The following is a 6,163-nucleotide window of genomic DNA, read 5'->3' as shown; positions in this document are numbered from 1 at the left end:
GCAGTTTGCCTGGATGTGGGAGTGGAATCCAGTCCCCGGCTCCAAGCCTCTGGTTCCCAGGCAGGCCCCAAGGTGCTGGTGGTGTGCCTGGTCTGGAACTAATTTTTTGTCCTTTGCTTATTTCTAACACGTGGTACCTTCCTGTGGGAACCAGTATGTGAGCTGTGTGGTTGAGCTAAATTGCTGCTTTGCTGCTGTTTCCCCAGGGAAGGCTTTTTGTGCAGTTCAGGGTTTAATGGTTGACCTTATAGGTACTTCTGGCTCTCCAGAGACCCGGTGGATCTGTGTTGCTTAGAAACTCTGACCTGGGCCTGAGTTTCTTCATCAAACTGCATCCCATGCAATTTTGCATTCCGACCAGTCTCCTCTGAGTGGTCCTGTGCTGATTGGGGGTCAGATCAGCTGTCTTTGCTATGCCCCAGTGTTCTGCCGGTGGGCACGTCTCCCCCACCACCCATGCTCCAAACACTTCCCATGGGACGGGCCCCATGCTGGTCCCTTGCCATGATTCTCCAGCCTCTGAATGGCTCCTCTTTTTCAGCTGTTCTGGCTCTTTGCTCCTGCGTGGGTCCACGGGAACCCTATTAGTGGTCTGGCTGTCCTGGGGGCCACCAAGACCCTCTTCTCCCCTGCTGCCTCCAAGTAACTCCATCCAAAGGGCACAGCTGCGGCTTCTGCCTGCTCCTGCTCCATGTGCTCAGCAGCTCGAGCCTTAAAGCAGCCACAGCCCGAAATGCTCCAAGCAGTTTTTTCTTTCTCTCATCATGGTTTCTCCCACCTTCATGAACTCCATAGGTCTCTCCTCCCCTTCCCCTGAGCTCCAGTGGCCCGATCAGCTCCTTTCTGTGACCCGTATAACTTCGTATAATGTATGCCTCCTCCTCTTCCCCTGAGCTCCAGCGGCCCCGGCTTGGCTGATGTTACATTTTTATAGTTATAAATTCATTGATTTGTGGAAGAGAGTGATGGCTGGGAGCCATCTGTTCTGCCATCTTGACCAGAAGAAACTTTCAGTATTTAAATACAACATTGATATTAAAACTTTCAAAACATTACCGCAAATATAGTAATACATAAAATGTTTGTGTCTGCATAAACATAGGAATATCTTATGTAAAATATTTTTAAACAATTCAAATTGTTTATTAAAAATAATATATGATGAACAAATACAATTTATACCCAGAATGCAGGTAAGATTTAATATTAGATAACTCACTAAGACAGTTCATCAGAGGTATTGAGATAAAGAGAAAAATAAGGTTCTCTTGTTCATAATTACAAAAAAAGATTGGCAGTATTTAACAGGAGGTGATGTTACATAAAAATAGTGAATTAGGAATTGGTGTATCTTTGTAAAATTGACAGCCATCTGGGGAACCTATAAAACTCCCACTAAAGTCAGAAATGACCCTAAGGAGCTTCAAGTCTCCTCTGTATACATCATCTTGGAGAGAATAGCCAAGGCAATTTAAGAAAAAAGACCAAGGCATGAGAAAACTATAAATTAAAAAATAAAAATCTGTTTGTAGGTGATATAATTATATCTCTGAAAACAACACAAAAATAGTAGGGAAATCTAACACATGTGTGTGTGCACACACACAAATAATTCAATAAACTAACCAAATGGAAAAGTCACTTAGAAACAGTTATAGCCTTCATTCTTACCAAGGACAATCAGTTCCAAGTTACAGTAGAATGTGAAACTGAAATTACAAGAGCATAAATTAAAGCAAAATTAGAAATAATATAACACACAAGGGCACAGATTTTATAATTTCATTCATATGAAATATCCAGAAATAGGCAAATCCTTACAAACAGAAAGCAGATTAGTGGTTGTCAGGGGCTGAGGGGAGGCAGGAATGGGAAGTAACTCCTTAACTGGTATGAGGTTTCCTTTAGGGTGATGAAAATGTTCTGGAAGTACATGTATGGGTGATGGTTACACAACATTGTGAATGCACTAAATATCACTTGTGAATTTTATGTTGTATGTATTATACCACAAAAACATTTAAAAACAATATAGAAATAAAAGAAAATACCTAGGCACATTCATTTTCTTTTAGACAGTAAAGGAAGTTGAAAATGTTATATTTAATTGGCTTAAAGCAAAATATGTGCTTATATAAGTAAATTATTCTCTTAGAAAATTAAGAATGGACCCAAATGTTTTTCAAATTCATGTGACATGGGTAGTGCCTAGGGTTGAATGTCCCCCCAAAACTTAATCCCCACTGTAACTGCTGAGGGTGGGAAATCCTTTTATGGTAATTGAAAAGTGGGGCTTTGAAGAGGTGATTAAGTTGAGGGTTTAATGGTGGTCATGGGTGTGGTTCTGAGGGCTTTAAAAAGAGAAAATGGCTCCACCATTTTCTGCCATGTGAGACCCTTGGGTCACTGTTGCCACCACAAGGCCTTCAAATGTGTTCCCTGGACTGAAAAACTTCCCAGTCTCTGAAACTGTAAGCAATAAATTTCATTTTCTTTTAAAATTATCCAGCTCCAAGTATTCTGTTATAAGCAATAGAAATGGACTAATACAGATAATCTTTAATATATAAGATTATTGTTGGTTTGATTAAAATAGGCATATGTTCAGAGTTTTCAGCATTTCACCTAATACAGATGCATAACTTTTCTTACCCAGGTTTACTGGTAAAATGAGCTTATGTTATCTCTATATTACAAAAGTTGTTAATGGGAAAACTGACTTAGGATGATGGCTGGCTGTTTCATGTCTCATGCTTAAGAGCAATCCAGGCATAATCACTGCGGACAAGTGAGTTAAGTAGATGTAAGTAAGACAAAACTTTCATGTAAAAGATGTCCTTTTTATACCAGAAGGTTTAACATTTCTATCATAAGTTATAAAAAGTTGAGGCTGAGGGAAATCTGTATAAACAATTTAATTTTGGGGTCTAGCAGAAAACCTAAGATAGAGGTATAGTTTTCCCTCATCTATAGTCTCTTATTACATAGAGACTAAAGATATTTTTGACCATTAATAAACATTAATGTACACTGACAAATCATACTATGAGAAAGCACATTCTTCTAGAAATTATAATTCATAGATTTGTCGACCCACAGATTGCTAGCATGACAGTTCAAAATTGTTGTTTCCGAGGATTCACTGGAAATTAAAGTCCCTATAGGTTAAGAATTTTGATTGATATGTGTAAATAAAATTACTGGAAATAATAAGGAAAAATTTGATATGCAAGTATACAGGTGAGGTAAGATGTGCCTTTGGTAAGAGACGCCGAAGGTGTGAGAATGTCTTGTTTTGTTGAGGGGACAAGGAGAGTAATTTTTGACCTAAAGTAGAATTACTGAATTGTTCCAGAATGGGAAAAGGAGAAGACAAAACTGAATGGGTAAGAAAGTTGTAGCTTGTGGAAGATGAATCTTACATGTAATCAAAGAAACTTTACATGTAATCAAGATGGCTATGGTCAGAAGATAATTATAAGTTTTTCTAGGAAATCGGGCATTAATATCAAAAGTACACAGACACAAAATGAGAATTTGGTCCTCTCTGTTGAAGCAACAAGTTTTCCTAGGAGTATTGGTCTGCTCTTAATAAGAAATTGTGAAAGTTTTTTCTTTAGTTTTTAGGCAATTGGCCTAAAGGAATAAAGATTCTGTGTTGTACCAAGATAATTCCCTGTGCTTCATGTTGTCTTTATTAAGCTTTGATCAAGTGATCAAAGAAAACTGAGTGCTCTCTGTTAAAAGAGTTAAGGTTTTTCTACAACTACCTAATTTTCTGTATTTGTCTTGGAAGTCTTCAAATTATCACTCTGGTTAAATAAATGACTATATTTCACAGTGAGCTGTGATTCTATTTTGATCAAGGGTTTTAAACCCTTGCTATTTTTGACAAAATTCTCAAAATCAAATTCTTTTTTTTTTTTTTTGTCTTCTTCCATGTCCGGCAACGGTTCGCAACCCTCAGTGTCGCCCCCGTACCGGACCGGGACCGGCAACGGGATAGCAACCCTCAGTGTTGCCCCCGCGCCCCGCTCAGCCAGTGAGCGGGAACCGGTCTGCATGTGGGATCCGAACCCTCGACGGGAGCGCCGCCGCGCTTCCCAAGCGGCGCACTAGCGCAGTGCGCCACCGGGTCGGCCCCAAAATCAAATTCTAAATTAAATCTTTCTTCTGACCTTGAATTGACTTTGGGATTTTCCAAATGGACCCTTGCAACATCTCAAAGTGATATATTTCCTTTTAAAAAGAGAAATATTGAACTAACTGGGCTTATTTGAAACATTAGATTATATAGGAAGCACTGTTAAATAATAAGTAATGCTAAACCTTCTTTGAGTTGTATTTATATAGATGTGTTGTTAATATGTTCCAGAAGTTGTATGAATTTTCTAGAAATCTGATCATACCATAGCACTGGGTAAGGATTCCCAGAACTCTAATGAAGAAACTGTTTTCATAAAACTGCTAACCCAACATCACGCAGAACAAAAATTATTTGAAAACCAGGTAAATAATTTGGCAGATTTTCATGCTAAGTCAGCCAGTACTGAAATTGTTAAGATATGCAATTTAAATGAACCCCATAAAATTTATCTAAGTAAATTTATTTAATAAACAGTGCTACACTGCACCTGAATTAGAGAAACAAAATTGGCATTTAAGAAAATAAATTTAATGTTTTTTTATTATTATTATGAGTTTATTTATTATTATTATTATTATTATTATTATTATTATTATTATTATTATTATTTTACATTCTAAGATGTTGCAGAGCAGTTGGTGGGGAAGGAGAGAGGGGAAAGGGGAAGGAAATGGGTAGGATGGGAGAAGGAGGAAGGAGAGGGGTGTGGTTGAGGCCCATGGAACCCCCCTCATTCCTGCAAGGGAACCAGGGGTCTTCCAGTGGTGGCTTGGTCATTGCTGGGCTGGATGCAGATGTCAGGGGGGTGTGTTGGGAGCCCAGGGTGCTTCTTGGGCAGCTCAGTGGTTGTCACTGGGCTGGTTTTGGGTATCAGGAGGCATGGCTGAGGCCCCTGGCCCTTCCCCCTCTGGCTTAGTAGCCCAGGGGGCTTCTGGTCCTTCTAGGTGTTATAGGTGTTCTTTGGTGGTGTGAGACCTTTACTAGATAATATCAAACTTTTTTTCTGGTCTGTGGGTTTTTGTTGTATCTTCCAGTTCTGTGTGGGATTATTCACTGTTCCCACCACTTAAATTCTGCACTGGAACTAATTTGTTATCCTTTGCTTACTTCTAAAATGGGGAAACTTCCTGGGGGGACCAGCACTTGAGCCCTGTGGTTGAGCTAAATTGCTGCTTTGCTGTTGATTGGATGGTGTAGAGCTGGAATCTCAGATCCTTCTGCCCCTTCCTATGCAGGTTGTGAGTCAGGTAATTAAAAGAAGATACTGGCAGCTTTATGCAAGGTAGACATACTTTATTTTTTCAAATATGAGCTTCACAGACATGCTTTATTCTCAGAAACAAGCTCAGGCTGAACTCCACTGACCCTCCATGCTCTGCTGACCAGTAGTTCAGAGCAGTTACCTTTATACTTTTAGTACACAATAGTGGCCACACGCCAAGCAGTACAATCATGCTGTATCAGTAAATGGGCACACAGGTGCAGTTACACTACTTTGATAACTTGTTTCTAGTGAATGTAATGAATTTTTCCCATTTGTAACAGATGCAAGGCAAGAGATCCTGAGTAAACTTTTCTATTTTCCCTATACCTGGAGAAGGCTTTTTGTGTAGCTCAGGTTTTAATGGTTGACTTTACAGGTACTTTTCCAGTCTCCTGAGATCTGGTGCACCTGGGTTGTGTGGAAACTCTGGTCTGGACCTGAGTCTTTGCAGTAAACTGCTCCCCCTGCAGTTCTATATTCCTGACCATTCTCCACTGAGTGGGCCTGTGCTGACTGGAGGACAGATCAGCTGTCCTTTCTGTGCCCCATTGTTCCCCAGTGAGCCCGTCTCCCCCACTGGCTGTATTCCAAACACTTCCCATGAGACAGGCTGTGCACCAGTCCCTTGTGATGACTCACTGGCTTATGAGTGGCTCCTTTTTTCAGTTGTCTATGGCTCTTCCCTCCTATAGGTCCATGGGAACCCTGTTAGTGGTCTTGCTGGCCTGAGGGCCACCAAGGCCCTCTTCTCC

This window comes from Galeopterus variegatus, unplaced genomic scaffold (genome assembly GCF_000696425.1).
Source record: "Galeopterus variegatus unplaced genomic scaffold, G_variegatus-3.0.2 Scaffold3460, whole genome shotgun sequence".
Taxonomy (NCBI): domain Eukaryota; kingdom Metazoa; phylum Chordata; class Mammalia; order Dermoptera; family Cynocephalidae; genus Galeopterus; species Galeopterus variegatus.
This window is presented reverse-complemented; position numbering follows the sequence as displayed.